The sequence below is a fragment of the Delphinapterus leucas genome, chromosome 5 (assembly GCF_059928025.1).
Source record: "Delphinapterus leucas isolate spDelLeu-1000000601 "Yukka" chromosome 5, BTC_Dleu_Yukka2, whole genome shotgun sequence".
NCBI classification, from domain to species: Eukaryota; Metazoa; Chordata; class Mammalia; order Artiodactyla; family Monodontidae; genus Delphinapterus; species Delphinapterus leucas.
This window is the reverse complement of record NC_143133.1, coordinates 25,918,865-25,936,939: the sequence shown is the minus strand read 5'-3', so window position 1 is coordinate 25,936,939 and position 18,075 is coordinate 25,918,865. Positions and strand designations below refer to the sequence as shown.

Below are 18,075 nucleotides of genomic sequence, written 5' to 3'. Positions count from 1 at the left end.
CCATCCAGCGGTGTTGCCTTCCTGCTTTGAGAGAGCTGCCCTGAGACTGCGCGGATGACACAGGCCCTGCAGTCCCTTGGCTGTGGCTTCTCCTTCTGAGGAAGGCCATGTGCTTTACATAGACTTTGCATGTGTGCTGCTGTACCTGTGGTTCATCTGTACTCGTCAGCCAATCAGGAGAGTGGGGCTTAGAGGAAAACTAGTCAAACAGGTTTGCCTGTCTACTTAGAAGGGCGGGGGGGGGGGGGGGTGAGCAGTGAAATTTGTGGATAAGGTCAAGGGTGAAACTATTTTAAGGAATATTAATGCTAATCACTGACTCTGTTTTTTCCTGGTTTTGAAAATACTTCAGGGGCATTTGTGAGAATATATCTTAATGGAGCTAAAGCGAGAGTAAGGGAACCTGGAAGGAGAAATAAATAAGAAACAGGGAATTAGAGCAAGATGGAGAGTGGACAAGGAAAGACAGTAGTGGAGGGGAAGGAAAAAAAAAGAGGAAAAGGACAAGTGTCTCAGTGGTGTATGTGGGCTTTGTGTGAACCTGGATCATCATAGCAGGAAACCATAGTATTGATCTGAGCATGAGTTTAATTAAAACCAGTAGCTGTGATCCTCAATATCCCAAAGAAGGAACAGCCTACTGGCTTAGGGCTGAGGTTTACTAGGAACGTTGGTGGGAAAATGTAGTTACCATCTCAGACACTACCTTTATGTGGGAAATTCTCAGTTCCTTTGAACAACAGTCAGATGTTACATTCATACAGCTTTTTTGCACTTTGCAAATTGCTGACTCATACATTGTGTCATTTTATCCTCATTCTGCCCCTGAGCGTTGTCCGGTAGGTAGTCACATCTTACAAACCATGACCTGGGGCTGCAGAGCTCTGAAATCACCAGGACAGTCTGCAGGGGATTTGATGTTGGAACCCAGGCTCCTGGCTACTCATTTTCCCATGGGAATCCTGGCTTTCAGGGCTCTCTCTCGTCCGGCTGCATTCTGATCACCCTTGTTTACTTCCTCCTGTGCCCAGCACGTTCCATTTATTAGGTTCATTTCTCTCTTTAGGCATTTGCTTTAGGATACCCCACACCTGAACTGTTCTTTTTTTTCGTCTGTGCTTTCAAATTCTCATCCTTCGTGGTTTCTACACTCAGTCCCACCTCAGACTGTTGCTTCCCAGTTTCTTTTGCTTTTCCTTGACTTTCATGTCTACATTTGTCCATGATATTTGAACACTTAGTTACGTTCATTCTCCCTCTAAGGAGAGTATGCGCAGTTAGAGTGTGGACTTTCACTCTTAGTTTCCCCATAAGACCTTGGACAAACATATTAATCAGAGGTAACATATTTAAACGTAATTGAATGATACCTTCAGTGACTCATAAAGCAGGCAAGGAGGTAAATTCTCTAAAATGCTGTATGTATATTGATGCTTTTTTCCTTTTATTTTTTTTCAAAACCACATATTCAAACTTGAAATGCTCCCTTCCTTTTTTTTTTTTTCAAGTATGGAGTATTAACTTTTTTTAAAAAACTTTTATTTTGCATCTTTATTGGAGTATAATTGGTTTACAATGGTGTGTTAGTTTCTGCTTTATAACAAAGTGAATCAGTTATACATATACACATGTTCCCATATCTCTTCCCTCTTGCGTCTCCCCCCCTCCCACCCTCCCTATCCCACCCATCTAGGTGGTCACAAAGCACCAAACTGATCTCCCTGTGCTATGCAGCTGCTTCCCACTAGCTATCTATTTTATGTTTGGTAGTGTATATATGTCCATGCCACTCTCTCACTTTGTCACAGCTTATACCCTTCCCCCTCCCCATATCCTCAAGTCCATTCTCTAGTAGGTCTGGGTCTTTATTCCTGTCTTACCTCTAGGTTCTTCATGATATTTTTTTTTTCTTAAATTCCATATATATGTGTTAGCATATGGTGTTTGTCTTTCTCTTTCTGACTTACTTCACTCTGTATGACAGACTCTAGGTCCCTCCACCTCATTACAAATAGCTCAATTTCGTTTCGTTTTATGGCTGAGTAATATTCCCTTGTATATATGTGCCACATCTTCTTTACCCATTCATCCATTGATGGCCACTTAGGTTGTTTCCATCTCCTGGCTATTGTAAATAGAGCTGCGATGAACATTTTGGTACATGACTCTTTTTGAATTATGGTTTTCTCAGGGTATATGCCCAGGAGTGGGATTGCTGGGTCATATGGTAGTTCTATTTGTAGTTATTTAAGGAACCTCCATACTGTTCCCCATAGTGGCTGTACCAATTCACATTCCCACCACCAGTGCAAGAGTGTTCCCTTTTCTCCACACCCTCTCCAGCATTTATTGTTTCTAGATTTTTTGATGATGGCCATTCTGACTGGTGTGAGATGATATCTCACTGTAGTTTTGATTTGCATTTCTCTAATGATTAATGATGTTGACCATTCTTTCATGTGTTTGTTGGCAGTCTGTATATCTTCTTTGGACAAATGTCTATTTATGTCTTCTGCCCATTTTTGGATTGGGTTGCTTGTTTTTTTGTTATTGAGCTGCTTGTAAATTTTGGAGATTAATCCTTTGTCAGTTGCTTCATTTGCAGATATTTTCTCCCATTCTGAGGGTTGTCTTTTGGTCTTATTTATGGTTTCCTTTACTGTGCAAAAGCTTTGTAGTTTCATTAGATCCCATTTGTTTATTTTTGTTTTTATTTCCATTTCTCTAGGAGGTGGGTCAAAAAGCATCTTGCTGTGATTTACGTCATAGAGTGTTCTGCCTATGTTTTCCTCTAAGAGTTTGATAGTTTCTGGCCTTACATTTAGGTCTTTAATCCATTTTGAGCTTATTTTTGTGTATGGTGTTAGGGAGTGATCTAATCACATACTTTTACATGTACCTGTCCACTTTTCCCAGCACCACTTATTGAAGAGGCTGTCCTTTCACCACTGTACATTCCTGCCTCCTTTATCAAAGACAAGGTGACCATACGAGTGTGGGTTTATATCTGGGCTTTCTATCCTGTCCCATTGATCTATATTTCTGTTTTTGTGCCAGTACCATACTGTCTTGATTACTGTAGCTTTGTAGTATAGTCTGAAGTCAGGGAGCCTGATTCCTCCAGCTCCGTTTTTCGTTCTCAAGATTGCTTTGGCTATTCGGGGTCTTTTGTGTTTCCATACAAATTGAGAAAATTTTTGTTCTAGTTCTGTGAAAAATGCCAGTGGTAGTTTGACAAGGATTGCATTGAATCTGTAGATTGCTTTGGGTAGTAGAGTCATTTTCACAATGTTGATCCTTCCAATTCAAGAACATGGTGTATCTCTCCATCTATTTGTATCATCTTTAATTTCTTTCATCAGTGTCTTATAATTTTCTGCATACAGGTCTTTTGTCTCCTTAGGTAGGTTTACTCCTAGATATTTTATTCTTTTTGTTACAATGGTAAATGGGAGTGTTTTCTTGATTTCACTTTCAGATTTTTCATCATTAGTGTATAGGAATGCCAGAGATTTCTGTGCATTAATTCTGTATCCTGCTACTTTACCAAATTCATTGATTAGCTCTAGTAGTTTTCTGGTAGCATCTTTAGGACTCTCTATGTATAGTGTCATGTCATCTGCAAACAGTGACAGCTTTACTTCTTCTTTTCTGATTTGGATTCCTTTTATTTCCCTTTCTTCTCTGATTGCTGTGGCTAAAACTTCCAAAATTATGTTGAATAAGAGTGGTGAGAGTGGGCAACCTTGTCTTGTTCCTGATCTTAGTGGAAATGGTTTCAGTTTTTCACCATTGAGGACGATGTTGGCTGTGGGTTTGTCATATATGGCCTTTATTATGTTGAGGAAAGTTCCCTCTATGCCTACTTTCTGCAGGGTTTTTACCATAAATGGGTGTTGAATTTTGTCAAAAGCTTTCTCTGCATCTATTGAGATGACCATATGGTTTTTCTCCTTCAATTTGTTAATATGGTGTACCACGTTGATTGATTTGTGTATATTGAAGAATCCTTCCATTCCTGGAATAAACCACACTTGATCATGGTGTATGACCCTTTTAATGTGCTGTTGGATTCTGTTTGCTAGTATTTTGTTGAGGATTTTTGCATCTATGTTCATCAGTGATATTGGCCTCTAGTTTTCTTTCTTTGTGACATCCTTGTGTGGTTTTGGTATCAGGGTGATGGTGGCCTCGTGGAATGAGTTTGGGAGTGTTCCTCCCTCTGCCATATTTTGGAAGAGTTTGAGAAGGTTAGGTGTTAGCTCTTCTCTAAATGTTTGAGAGAATTTGCCTGTGAAGCCATCTGGTCCTGGGCTTTTGTTTGTTGGAAGATTTTTAATCACAGTTTCAATTTCAGTGCTTGTGATTGGTCTCTTCATATTTTCTATTTCTTCCTGATTCAGTCTCGGCAGGTTGTGTATTTCTAAGAATTTGTCCATTTCTTCCAGGTTGTCCATTTTATTGGCATAGAGTTGCTTGTAGTAATCTATCATGATCTTTTCTATTTCTGCAGTGTCAGTTGTTACTTCTCCTTTTTCATCTCTAATTCTATCGATTTGAGTCTTCTCCCTTTTTTTCTTGATGAGTCTGGCTAATGGTTTATCAATTTTGTTTATCTTCTCAAAGAACCAAGTTTTAGTTTTATTGAGCTTTGCTATCATTTTCTTCATTTCTTTTTCATTTATTTCTGATCTGATCTTTATGATTTCTTTCCTTCTGCTAACTTTAGGGTTTTTTTGTTCTTCTTTCTCTAATTGCTTTAGGTGCAAGGTTGGGTTGTTTATTCGAGATGTTTCCTGTTTCTTAAGGTAGGATTGTATTGCTATAAACCTCCCTCTTAGAAGTGCTTTTGCTGCATCCCATAGGTTTTGGGTCGTCATGTCTCCATTGTCATTTGTTTCTAGGTATTTTTTTATTTCCTCTTTGATTTCTTCAGTGATCACTTCATTATTAAGCAGTGCATTGTTTCACCTCCATGTGTTTGTGTTTTTTACAGATCTTTTCCTGTAATTGATATCTAGTCTCATAGCGTTGTGGTCAGAAAAGATACTTGATACAATTTCAGTTTTCTTAAATTTACCAGGGCTTGATTTGTGACCCAAGATATGATCTATCCTGGAGAATGTTCCATGAGCACTTGAGAAAAATTCATATTCTGTTGTTTTTGGATGGAATGTCCTATAAGTATCAATTAAGTCCATCTTGTTTAATGTATAATGTAAAGCTTGTGTTTCCTTATTTATTTTCATTTGGATGATCTGTCCATTGGTGAAAGTGGGGTGTTAAAGTCCCCTACTATGAATGTGTTACTGTCGATTTCCCCTTTTATGGCTGTTAGTATTTGCCTTATGTATTGAGGTGCTCCTATGTTGGGTGCATAAATATTTACAATTGTTATATCTTCTTCTTGGATCGATCCCTTGATCGATATGTAGTGTCCTTCTTTTTCTCTTCTAATAGTCTTTATTTTAAAGTCTATTTTGTCTGATATGAGAATTGCTACTCTAGCTTTCTTTTGATTTCCATTTGCATGGAATATCTTTTTCCATCCCCTCACTTTCAGTCTGTATGTGTCTCTAGGTCTGAAGTGGGTCTCTTGTAGACAGCATATATATGGGTCTTGTTTTGTATCCATTCAGCCATTCTGTATCTTTTGGTGGGAACATTTAATCCATTTACATTTAAGGTAATTATTGATATGTATGTTCCTATTCCCATTTTCTTGATTGTTTTGGGTTTGTTATTATAGGTGTTTTCCTTCTCTTGTGTTTCTTGCCTAGAGAAGATCCTTCAGCATTTGTTTTAAAGCTGGTTTGGTGGTGCTGAACTCTCTCAGCTTTTGCTTGTCTGTAAAGGTTTTAATTTCTCCATCAAATCTGAATGAGATCCTTGCTGGGTAGAGTAATCTTGGTTGTAGATTTTTTTCCTTCATCACTTTAAATATGTCCTGCCAGTCCCTTCTGGCTTGCAGACTTTCTGCTGAAAGATCATCTGTTAACCTTATGAGGATTTCCTTGTGTGTTGTTTGTTGTTTATTCCCTTGCTGCTTTTAATATGTTTCCTTTGTATTTAATTTTTGACAGTTTGATTAATATTTGTCTTGGCGTGTTTTTCCTTGGATATATCCTGTTTGGGACTGTCTGTGCTTCCTGGACTTGGTTAACTATTTCCTTTCCCATATTAGGGAAGTTTTCAACTATAATCTCTTCAAATATTTTCTCAGTCCCTTTCTTTTTCTCTTCTTCTTCTGGAACCCCTATAATTCAAATGTTGGTGCATTTAATGTTGTCCCAGAGGTCTCTGAGACTGTCCTCAGTTTTTTTCATTCTTTTTTCTTTAGAAAAAGAATGCAGTTGTTATTTCCACTATTTTATCTTCCAGGTCACTTATCCATTCTTCTGCCTCAGTTATTCTGCTATTGATCTCTTTTAGAGTGTTTTTAATTTCATTTATTGTGTTGTTCATCATTGCTTGTTTCATCTTTAGTTCTTCTAGGTCCTTGTTAAATGTTGCCTGCATTTCCTCTATTCTATTTCCAAGATTTTGGATCATCTTTACTGTTATTATTGTGAATTCTTTTTCAGGTAGACTGCCTATTTCCTCTTCATTTGTTAGGTATGGTGGGTTTTTATCTTGCTCCTGCAACTGCTGTGTGTTTTTCTGTCTTCTCATTTTGCTTATCTTACTGTGTTTGGGGTCTCCTTTTTGCAGGCTGCAGGTTCGTAGTTCCCGTTGTTTTTGATGTCTGTCCCCAGTGGCTAAGGTTGGTTCAGTGGGTTGTGTAGGCTTCCTGGTGGAGGGGACTAGTGCCTGTGTTCTGGTGGATGAGGCTGGATCTTGTCTTTCTGGTGGGCAGGTCCATGTCTGGTGGTGTGTTTTGGGGTGTCTGTGGACTTATTATGATTTTCAGGAGCCTCTCTGTTAATGGGTGGGGTTGTGTTCCTGTCTTGCTAGTTGTTTGGCATAGGATGTCCAGCACTGTAGCTTGCTGGTCGTTGAGTGAAGCTGGGTGTTGGTGTTGAGATGGAGATCTCTGCGAGATTTTCACCATTTGATATTATGTGGAGCTGGGAGGTCTCTTGTGGACCAGTGTCCTGAAGTTGTGTCTCCCACCTCAGAGGCAGAGCCGTGAGTCCTGGCTGCAGCACCAAGAGCCTTTCATCCGCACGGTTCAGAATAAAAGGGAGGAAAAAGTAGAAAGAAAGAAAGAGAGAGAGAGAGGGAGGGAGGGAGGGAGGAAAAAGGAGGAAGGAAGGAAGGAAAAGAAAGAAAGAAAGGAAGAAAGAGGATAAAATAAAATAAAGTAAGGTAAAATAAAATAATGTTATTAAAATAAAACAATTTATTAAGAAAAAAAATTGTTTTAAGTTAAAAAAAAACCAAACATCGGACGGATAGAACCCTAGGACAAATGGTGAAAGCAAAGCTATACAGACAAAATTTCACACAGAAGCATACACATACATACTCACAAAAAGAGGAAAAGGAAAAAATAATAAATCTTGCTTTCAAAGTCCACCTCCTCAATTTGGGATGATTCGTTGTCTTTTCAGGTATGCCACAGATGCAGGGTACACCAAGTTGATTGTGGAGATTTAATCCGCTGCTCCTGAGGCTGCTGGGAGAGATTTCCCTTTCTCTTCTTCGTTTGCCCAGCTCCCGGGTTTCGGCTTTGGATTTGGCCCCGCCTCTGCGTGTAGACCGCTGGGGGGCGTCTGTTCTTTGCTCAGACAGGACGGGGTTAAAGGAGCCGCTGATGCGGGGGCTCTGGCTCACTGAGGCTGGGGGGAGGGAGGGGCACGGATGCGGGACGACACTTCGGTGGCAGAGGCCGGCGTGACGTTGCACCAGCCTGAGACGCGCCCTGCGTTCTCCCGGGGAAGTTGTCCCTGGATCCAGGAACCCTGGCAGTGGTGGGCTGCACAGGCTCTCCGGAAGGGGGGTGTGGATAGTGACCTGTGCTCGCACACAGGCTTCCTGGTGGCGGCAGCAGCAGCCTTAGTGTCTCATTCCCGTCTCTGGGGTCCGCGCTGTTAGCCGCGGCTCGCGCCCGTCTCTGGAGCTCCTTTAAGCAGCGCTCTTAATCCCCTCTCCTCGCGCACCAGGAAACAAAGAGGGAAGAAAAAGTCTCTTGTCTCTTCGGCAGGTCCAGACTTTTTCCCGGACTCCCTCCCAGCTAGCCGTGGTGCACTAACCCCTTCAGGCTGTGTTCACGCCGCCAGTCCTCTCCCTGCGCTCCACCGGAAGCCCGAGCCTCAGCTCCCAGCCCCGCCCGCCCCGGCCGGTGAGCAGACAAGCCTCTCGGACTGGTGAGTGCTGGTTGGCACCGATCCTCTGTGCCAGAATCTCTCCGCTTTGCCCTCCGCACTCCTGTGGCTGCGCTCTCCTCCGTGGCTCTGAAGCTTACCCCCCCCCCCCCGCCACCCGCAATCTCCGCCGCGAAGGGGCTTCCTAGTGTGTGGAAACGTTTCCTCCTTCGCGGCTCCCTCCCACTGGTGCAGGCCCCGTCCCCTATTCTTTTGTCTCTGTTTATTCTTTTTTCTTTTGCCCTACCCAGGTACGTGGGGAGTTTCTTGCCTTTTGGGAGGTCTGAGGTCTTCTGCCAGCATTCAGTAGGTGTTCTGTAGGAGTTGTTCCACATGTAGATGTATTTCTGGTGTATCTGTGGGGAGGAAGGTGATCTCCGCATCTGACTCTTCCGCCATCTTACCCCTCTCACCCTTCCTTTGTTTTTAAATGAAATGTTCTGTATAAACTGCTGTATCATTTAGTTACAACAGAAGAAAAAAGTTGGTCTGTAGAAAGATTATATATAGTTCTTTGAACTCGGCATTATAAAATTCATAATTGTTTAGTAGATTTTTGTTTTAAAATTTGCCTGGGGCTTCTAATGGATGGAAGTGTATTCACAGCTAATTCTAAGAAAGGCTAATAAGAGGAAATAATGACAGAGATAATTAAGTGTTATTTAGTTTTGGGGTTTTTTTGTTTTTTTTTTTTGTGGTACGTGGGCCACTCACTGTTGTGGCCTCTCCTGTTGTGGAGCACAGGCTCCGGACGCGCAGGCTCAGCGGCCATGGCTCACGGGCCTAGCTGCTCCGCGGCATGTGGGATCCTCCCGGACCGGGGCACGAACCCGTGTCCCCTGCATCAGCAGGCGGACTCTCAACCACTGCGCCACCAGGGAAGCCCTATTTAGTTTTTAATTTGTGTTTATATTTGAATATAAATATGGCTGATGTCATGGAATAGTAGTTGGAAAAGAATGATTACACATATTAGGAAGCTGTGACTTCAGAAGCATTTAAATGCTCCCTTCTCCCCCCACCCCCCAGTTAAGACGTTTTATATCGATTAGCCAGAAGCACAGGCCGAGTTCTTTTCCCTCTTACCAAAGTTCTCTGGTTCAGAATGTCTCCTCTTCCATCTCTTCCGGCAGGGTAGTAGGAGTAGGAATAGGAATAAGAATAGATGTCAAGAAATCTCTTCAAAAAAAGGAAATTAATGGGTTAGGAAAGACTATTATTAATAAGAAGCGATGCCTGACTCTTATTTGCCAGTTTTAAATAATTCTTGAGAGCATTGAGAGGTGACTGTTATTTTGACTAGCATATGCTTTAGAGTGTACGTTTTGTTCACATTTCTAAACAATGATAAATATGCAGAAACAAGGTCCTCTGGCTGTCCTGCTCCCTCTTTTTGCTCTCTCACTGTTTCATTTGTCTGCCTTTCTGGAGATAATGTCCTTGCCTTTGGTGGGGAGTTCAGAAGAGAAATCCCAGTGAATGGCTTGCAAATTGTCAGTAGGGATGTGGGTAGAGGTGTGTTTGGGGGGCTGGGGGAGGGTGGTAGAGTCTGCCCATCAGTAGAGTAGGATCTGGTCTTTTTATTCAAATCATCCTGTATAGTAGTTGCCCAGCCTCTATACGAGCCCAACTGCTTTATGCTGTCTCATCATTATTTTTACCAGTAAAAGTAGTTTAGCTTATCATTTTGATACTACATAAATGCAGTACTACTCTTATTCCTACTCTGCTCACAAGGCATGGAAGGGGAGACACTTTGAACCAGACATGTTGAATTCCTGGAGGTTTGTCTAGTGAGCATCTGTAACATATAAGAATTAATCCAGGGACTTCCCTGGTGGCACAGCGGTTAAGAATCTGCCTGCCAATGCAGGGGACGTGGGTTCGATCCCTGATCCGGGAAGATCCCACATGCCACGGAGTATCTAAGCCCGTGCACCACAACTACTGAGCCTGCTCTCTAGAGCCCGTGAGCCACAACTACTGAGCCTGTGCTCTAGAGCCCGCAGGCCACAACTACTGAGCCCACGTGCCACAACTACTGAAGCCTGCAAGCCTAGAGCACATGCTCTGCAACGAGAGAAGCCACTGCAATGAGAAGCCCGCACACCGCAACAAAGAGTAGCCCCCACTCGCCACAACTAGAGAAAGCCTGTGTGCAGCAACAAAGACCCAACACAGCCAAAAAAAAAAAGAAAGAATTAATCCAACCATTCGTTCACAGGCAGCCTATTATATGATAGAAGTCTTCTGCCATAGAGCCAAAATACATGGTGACTTTTCAAATCTAGTATAAAATTGAAAGGTTTTTATGTATAAAACTGTAAGAAGGTCATTAGTAAGGCTTTTCAAAGACTGCTGATTTGCTTTGTGGATCCCAGAATTCAAGAAAAAGCCTGTTATCTGGCATGTGGCAGTGGCAACTTTGGAGAGTCTTTATGTGGTATAGATAAGAGATACTGGATTAGGACCCAGGAAACCTGAGTGCTAGTTCCGACTCTGCCAATGAGTAACTATGAACTAGCCAAATGATGCTTGGCAACCACCTGCTGGAGACCTTGTCCCTTTCTCTACAAATGAGAGGGCTTGGACTCGGTTATCTTTAGTTTTTAAATTGGGACTGATTTATTTCATAAAATATGAAAATACATATTTTAACATATAGTTGGCATCATTTCATAACAAATATATTAAGTACCAATATTTAAGCATATTAATATTATGTTTGCAAGACTGTTAACAATGGCAATGATATACAAAAGACTTCTTTAGACTTGCCTCATTGTGTTGACTATCAAGTCTAATCCTAGATGCTTAGAAGCCACAAAACTACATTTTTACTTGTTTGTAAGGGAGTATCAGAGAAATGCATTCTCTGCCTACCAAAATCTTCCTCTTCTGGAGAACAATATAAGGTTGCTGTTTTATCTGATCCTCCATAACAACCTTCTCTTTGTGATTTGACTAGCGTTTTATGAGACAGCAGTGGGGAAGTTTGCTATTTGTTCACTCTACAGGACTTGCAAGGAACTGAGTAGGGAAATATCCAGAATTATTTTAAGTTTGTTTTTTGGTTATATTTGGCCAGACATTTTGGGTCCCAAAACATGTTTAAGTTATCACATGGGGATTTATTTTGTGACTCTTATAATGTTAATGTAGATAATGTTAAAAATTCGCTTAAACTAGTGATATTAAAGAAAGGATATTATTAATAATAAGAGAAACAATCCCATGATCTTTTGTGATCCTAGTACATTTTTGAAGCCTTAAGATTCTCTAAGAAATGGAGTATTGAAAAGCTGTTTCCCACACATGTGATTTTGTCCCATTGTGGGAGAAGATAATTTGATCTGCATTTCCTCCACATTCATTGTGGTATTCTGCTAATTAAATCCCAATGAAAGAGTTATAAAAAGTCCTAATGAAACATTTTAAAACATTAATCAAACATCAGTTTTTTTTAAGAAAGCATATACCTATGAGAACCTAAAGCCTCATACAAACTCAGTTGTACGATTTATGAAAATTTTCTCATTTGTTTAAGGATGAGATCAGAATCAAAACAAAGAATTTCCTTATTGTTTGTTGAATGTTGATCACATGATGCAGAAGCATGGAGATAACTGGTACCAAGCTGGTCTTAAGGAGGTGCAGAAAAAGAAATCCACACTGTATCTGTGGATATGGATATGGATATCTATAAAAATTGCGGTTTTTAAAATTGCAAACTTTTTTCTCTGTCAGTGATTCTCAGAATGGTCCCTGGACCAGCAGCATCAACATCACTTGGGAATTTGTTAGATATGCAGATTCTTGGACCCCTCCCAGATCTACAGAATCAGAAACTGAGGACAGGCCTAAAAGTCTGTTATAACAAACTCTTCAGGTGATTCTGATGCACACTAAAGTTTGAGAACCACTGATTTATGATACTAAATATAACCAGTTCCAATTTTCTCATGTGATGAAAAAATTTCTAATCATTTTAGGGACAAAAGAAAAATCTAGTGTAAATTTCAAAATGTTTTCCTGGTTAACACTTTTCCTGGTTAGTTTTTATAACCTAAATTCATGATACTGTATTTTATTTACTAATTGGTGGTTTAGGGGTATTCAAGTATTCTTAGTTTTGCCAACACACACACACACACACACACACACACACACACAAGCTCCTCAATTTATTAAAAGACAACAAAAAAAGTGGGTTGGATTAGTTTACTTTTGTGTATTTTGCTATGACTTTGTGGAAGTGTAGCTCACTGGTTCTCAATATCATAATCCCTTGGGGAGCATCAAAAAGAAAACAAAAAACTCTAAGACCTAGGTGGGCCTCACCTCCAGAAATTCTGATTTTTAATTGATCTAGGTTGGGAGCGGCAGGTTTTCAGGCGTCTCTAGTTTTCACGGGCTCCCCAGATGATTATAATGAGCAGTCAGAGTTGAGAGCCACTGGAGTGGAGCTGTTTGTTGGAAGATTGGCTCACCTACCAGATATCAGTTCCTTAAAAAAATTGCATATTAAGTCCATTAGGTCCTTTCATTATTTTAAGCAAATTGTCTTTTGTTTATGTGTGATTGAAAAACAATTTGTTTTCCAGTAGGTTATTGGTATTGTTGACTGGTTGACCTCATTATTGATCATGTTTTATTACTCTTCGTTCTACCTCTCGGCTTGACTCTAAATCTTTGCTTACTCACAGTGCGGTGTGCACACCTACAGCGTCTTGTGTCACCAGAGAGCTCGTCAGAAAGAAATCATTTGGGGCCCCATACCAGACATACTGAATCAGAATTGCATTTTAAAAGTATCCCTATGAAATGTGTCTTCATAGTAAAGATTCTCTAGAACATAAAGTTTAAAATCAGGGTGAATTTCATTTTTCTTCATTTTTTTCCTCAGCATCCATTGATCTGGTCTTAACTACTTTTGTGAACCAAATCATATCAGTCTCATTAAACTTATTCTTAATCCCATTTTTCAGTAAGCTTTAGAATTGTAAGCGATGTTCCAGACCATCTAATTTAATATCTTCACCTGGCAGGTGAAGCGAATTAGGTGCAGAGAAATTAAATAACTTGGCCTAAATTACAGAGGCTGTGGATTTGGACATCCATAGATGCATGCCACATATATATTTATTTTTTTCCTTTAATTATAGGGACTTCATGATAGGGTCACTTAAAATGATTTTATTATCATAATATAAACAACTTGAGATGTGAGCTACCTGAAAAGACAGTCTTAGGTTACCTAAATATGACACATATTCAAAACACCAAAATTTTAAATACACGTTGACATTTATTTAAATTATCTATCCAAAGGGACATTGCTAATACTTTACTAATACACTAATATTTCAAATTGTCTTATAATTTGTATAATTTAGTGATAATGGGAAAGTAGAATATGTGATATTAAACTGAATGAAAATTGAAAGGTACCGCATGTCTTTATAAATTACTAAAACTGTATTCACACGCTCCTGAGAGATTGCAGGCACTTTGTCACAGGACATTTAAAAATACTTGGAGAGTGTTTATTTGTTTATTCGGGGTTCCTCAGGATCTGTAGTTGGGCATTGTCATTTTCTGAAGCCCCAGGACAGTTGAGCTTTATCAGGTCTTTAAATTTCAGACCCACACGTACACTGCATCACTTGTATTTCTCTTATTGCACATAAGGATTAAGTATGAGATCCCTGTCTCTCAATCTGGTGGTTGAATTGCATCAAGATCTCCAGCTGCTTCTTACAATTGCAGGTTTGGGGATTTCTACCCAGACTTCATAATAGCCTGTGTGTTGAAAAGACCCTGGAATCTGCATTTTTAGTTAGCACCATGGGTGTTTCTTTTGGATGTGAACATTTCAGAATCGTTTCATTAGGCGATTAAATTTGTGTTTAATATAGTTAAATTTAATCGCCATCATTGAGCATTAATTGGATACATATAATTTACTGAGTACTGAGTGCAATGTCTATTGGTATCCATATGATCCTATTTTTCTTTTCTCTCTTATTTTCTTGTTTTTTATCTTACCTTCCCACCTGATGATTTCAGAGAAGGATCCCAAGTGGGCCTGGGCCAGCTATCACTGTTAAGCGAATAGCATCGAGTTTCTCATTACAGCTTCACTGCCTGTACTATAGATGTCTGGGAAGAGGTAATTGCAGATACTGGCAGTGTAGACAAGTGGTAAGTACAGCTAACCTGGAGTGTTACAACAGCAACAGCAACAGTAAATGACAACAAAAACATTCCCTACAACTTCTCCTTCAAAAGGAGGCTTTTCCTGTACCCCTTGGCACTCATCAGAGGACCAAGTGCAGAAATGAAGTTTTTGAACTTTATTGCTAATGGTTTATTTTCTTCAGTAGTTTGCATTTCTCTTAAGCTGTGCACTTCCAAACAAATAAATGTCTTTAATTTTTCTGAATGAATCAAAACCATTAATTTGATAAACTGGCAAATTTTGAAAATCTGTTCTCTCTTTTTATTAACTGCCAATAGCCAACCGAATGTAGGGTTTTTACCCAGATTGCCCTCTTGATTAATTAAAGGTGCCAGACTACTGCCAGATCACAGCTTTTTTTTTTTTTTTTTTTTTTTTTTTTTGCGGTACGCGGGCCTCTCACTGCTGTGGCCTCTCCCGTTGCGGAGCACAGGCTCCGGACGCGCAGGCTCAGCGGCCACGGCTCACGGGCCCAGCCGCTCCGCGGCATGTGGGATGTTCCCGGACCGGGGCACGAACCCGTGTCCCCTGCATCGGCAGGCGGACTCTCAACCACTGCGCCACCAGGGAAGCCCCACAGCTTTTTTTTTTTTTTTTGGTGGGAATCATTAGCCGACAGCAGGTGGCCTTAATTTCCTGAATTATCTCTCCCCATCACCCACCCCAAGTCAAGGTGTTCCCACTTCACAGTGTGATTTTAGGGGACTCCTTGCTTTCATAGTTTAATTGCAAATAGATGGTCATAATTAACTTCAGAACACAAGATATTGTTTACTTATGAAAGATGAATGTTTAAACCTGGGCCGTTTAACAACTCTGTAGCAATAAAGCTGAGTTTTCCCCCAGTTTGACCACAGTTACAATATGTTTTTTCAGCTTTGTTTTCTTCCTCTCTTTGCATGGTGGGATGAAAGTGGATTAAAAATGGATATGAAGCTCTGCAATATACTAGATAATTTCTTATTTCAGTCTTACTCTCAATCATATTCTCCTCATCTATAAATGGGAACAACTATTTTTGTCTTTATCTCAGTATAAAATGAGATAATATTCATAAAGCCTGTGACGCAGGGAAGGTACATAGTACAGCTCTTTTTACAAGCTGCTGTTTATTGGTAGTTTTATGTTAGGATATAGATTTCAAGCTATGGGGTGACCAGCTCCTTCTGGTTTGCCCAGTACGTTCCCAGTTTTAGTGCTGAAACTCTGCATCCTGGAAATGCTGTCAGTTCTAGGATGGTTGATCACCCTAGTGCTGGAAACAGTGTCAAAATAAAATGACTCTAAGAAGGTAGTTGAGTTGTCTCTTAGATGATGGTTACAATGGGCAGAAGCAGGCAGAGCTGATACTCTGGTTCCACAGCGTCAGGTGTCTTTGTTGTTACACCTTTCCTGGTTTGTACTTCTGTCTTGTGGTCCAGGATGTTAATCATTACCACGTCCTCATTCCAGCCAGCAGGAAGGTGAAAAGGGAAATCTCTAAGTGTATAAATTAGAATTGCACATATCACTATGCTTCCATCCCATGCCCATTTACTAGAACTTACTCATTGTGGCTAAAACTAGCCCCTAGAGAGGTTGGGAAATGTCCTTAGTCTTTTTGGCTATGAGCCAAGCTAAAGTAGAGGATTCCATTACTAGAAAAGAGAAGGAAAATATATGCCACAGCTGTCTCTTACATGCCCATACATGGCATCCAACGAATTCCAGTTTCCTTTCATATTCTATTGTTATTTAATAAGTGGTAATTTTCTTGGCCATTCACAACATTGCTGTGAATGTGCAGGAAGTTAACAAATAAGATGAAAAAAGACCCCTAGACTTAAGGAAAAGCTGTAATGAATCTGTGCTTTAACTTGATAACTTTCTCCAACTGCAGTATCCATTACCCCAGAAATTTTTTCCATGATTGAGATGTGTAACTAACTCCAATGCCTCAAGCCAACCAAAGCTTTTGATTTAGAATTTTATTCAGAAGTAAAGCAATAGATATAATTATAAATTCATTCATTTAAAATTAAAGGACAAAAACGAGGCCATTAGTGGAGGTGCCTGTGGTCCAGCTATGTATCCTGGTTCAGAATCACAATCGCAGTCATTCATTCAATAAATCTTTATTGAGCACTGTGTGGTTAGGCAATGGGAATAAAACAGTCATCAACTTTTACTACAGTTTCTACCCTTTCGGAACTTAAATTGTGCTGAGAAAAATAGATTTTTAAAATAAAATTTACATTTATTTAAAAATACTAGTAATGGTGCCCAATTAGTTTTTACTTTGCTGGATTTATTTTTATTTTACTAGATGGCATTTTCCAAGGCTTTACTTGTAGAAGGTGCTTTGAAAAGAGATGAAATTACTCAACAATATTTCATATAGTACCAGGGTCAACCTGTGGTGGCAGTTGTGACTGATATATTTTCTCTTATTGCAGTCCACATAATACTAAATGCCAAGGAAACTTAAAAGCACAAAGAAATTCTGTTGTTCAGCTTGCTAGACTACATAATCCGCTTTGAGGGCTAAGTCACTCACTTCATTTTTCTAAATAGCCCAATTCACCACATACAGACATGATTTTAAATTTCCCATTAGCTCTTGTTTTTCCTTTAATGTGAAAACACTTTGATTACTTCTTGTTTAAAATGATAGACTGTGAATCGCTGAGCTGCTGGGATGGTAGGCTGTCAAAACCTAAGTGCTTTCCTTTGGTTTATGTGCTTGTCATTTTTTCTTCCTATATAGTTCATCCTCATGTATGCTCAATTCAGAGTTATTAACGATCCAACTTCAAATAGAAAAAAAACAGAGAAATGATTCTTTCAAATGGTGGCCAAAGGTGATGCCCCCACTTTTTAAAAAAAAATTAGTAGATGGAAATAGTAAGGTTGCCAGAGGTCTAGTATGGTGTTAGGCTCTGGTGTTTGCGAAAATGGGAGCAATATGGATTCATGAAGTCTATTTCTCATCTTTAAAAATCTCAGTGGTATGTTGGGGTGTTCCTGTGTTAAATGTTAGCGTATGTGAACCATTGTTGCTTAGGAGCAGGAACAATATATAGCTAATCTGATTTGTTTCTGGTGCTCTTAAGGGTTTACAACAATTTTGGGGGGCCTTGGAGGGATCACTTTTGCAAATGAGTGTTTTGCACATGCAACATTTAGGTACACCCCGATATCCGTGTTGTTTTGCCCCAATTAATTCACTCTTCAATGTTGAATGGCTTCCATATGGTGAGGAGTGGGCACACTTACTAAACTTGGCATTGTTTTTTGTCTTGAATGCAGACCTAGGAATAATTTTTATGTAAAGAAGAAAGGGTGGACTGATGTGCAAAATGAAATTTGTTTAGAGTCTTTGCATTGTGGATTTTCTTCAGTATTCTGGCAGTGAGGTACCGTCAAGGAGCAGTAGCATCTCAGAAGCCAAGAGAGAATTTGGAGCAGGTGGGGGATCAGTAGTATTTAGGGTGGGAGAGTAGTCCAATCAGATAAGTGCCGGGAAAAAAAGGGCATTTGTGTGAAAGT

The 18,075-nt window shown here is 39.9% G+C and overlaps 1 protein-coding gene across 6 annotated transcripts in view; it reads left to right on the top strand.

Moving 5' to 3' along the window:
- UGT8 (UDP glycosyltransferase 8) overlaps positions 1 to 18,075 on the top strand; it is a 104,045-nt gene that overhangs the window by 7,956 nt on the left and 78,014 nt on the right. For 3 of the 6 annotated variants that reach the window (XM_089911551.1, XM_089911553.1, XM_089911552.1), the window contains exon 2: positions 8,147 to 8,309. The exons of 1 other annotated variant lie outside the window; for it this stretch is intronic. The gene's annotated coding sequence lies outside the window, so the exon portion shown is untranslated. Of the gene's footprint in view, positions 1 to 8,146; positions 8,310 to 8,594; positions 8,613 to 14,375; positions 14,511 to 18,075 lie in introns of those variants that run through there. 2 more of the 6 variants (XM_022596257.3, XM_022596259.3) reach the window with 2 other exon arrangements.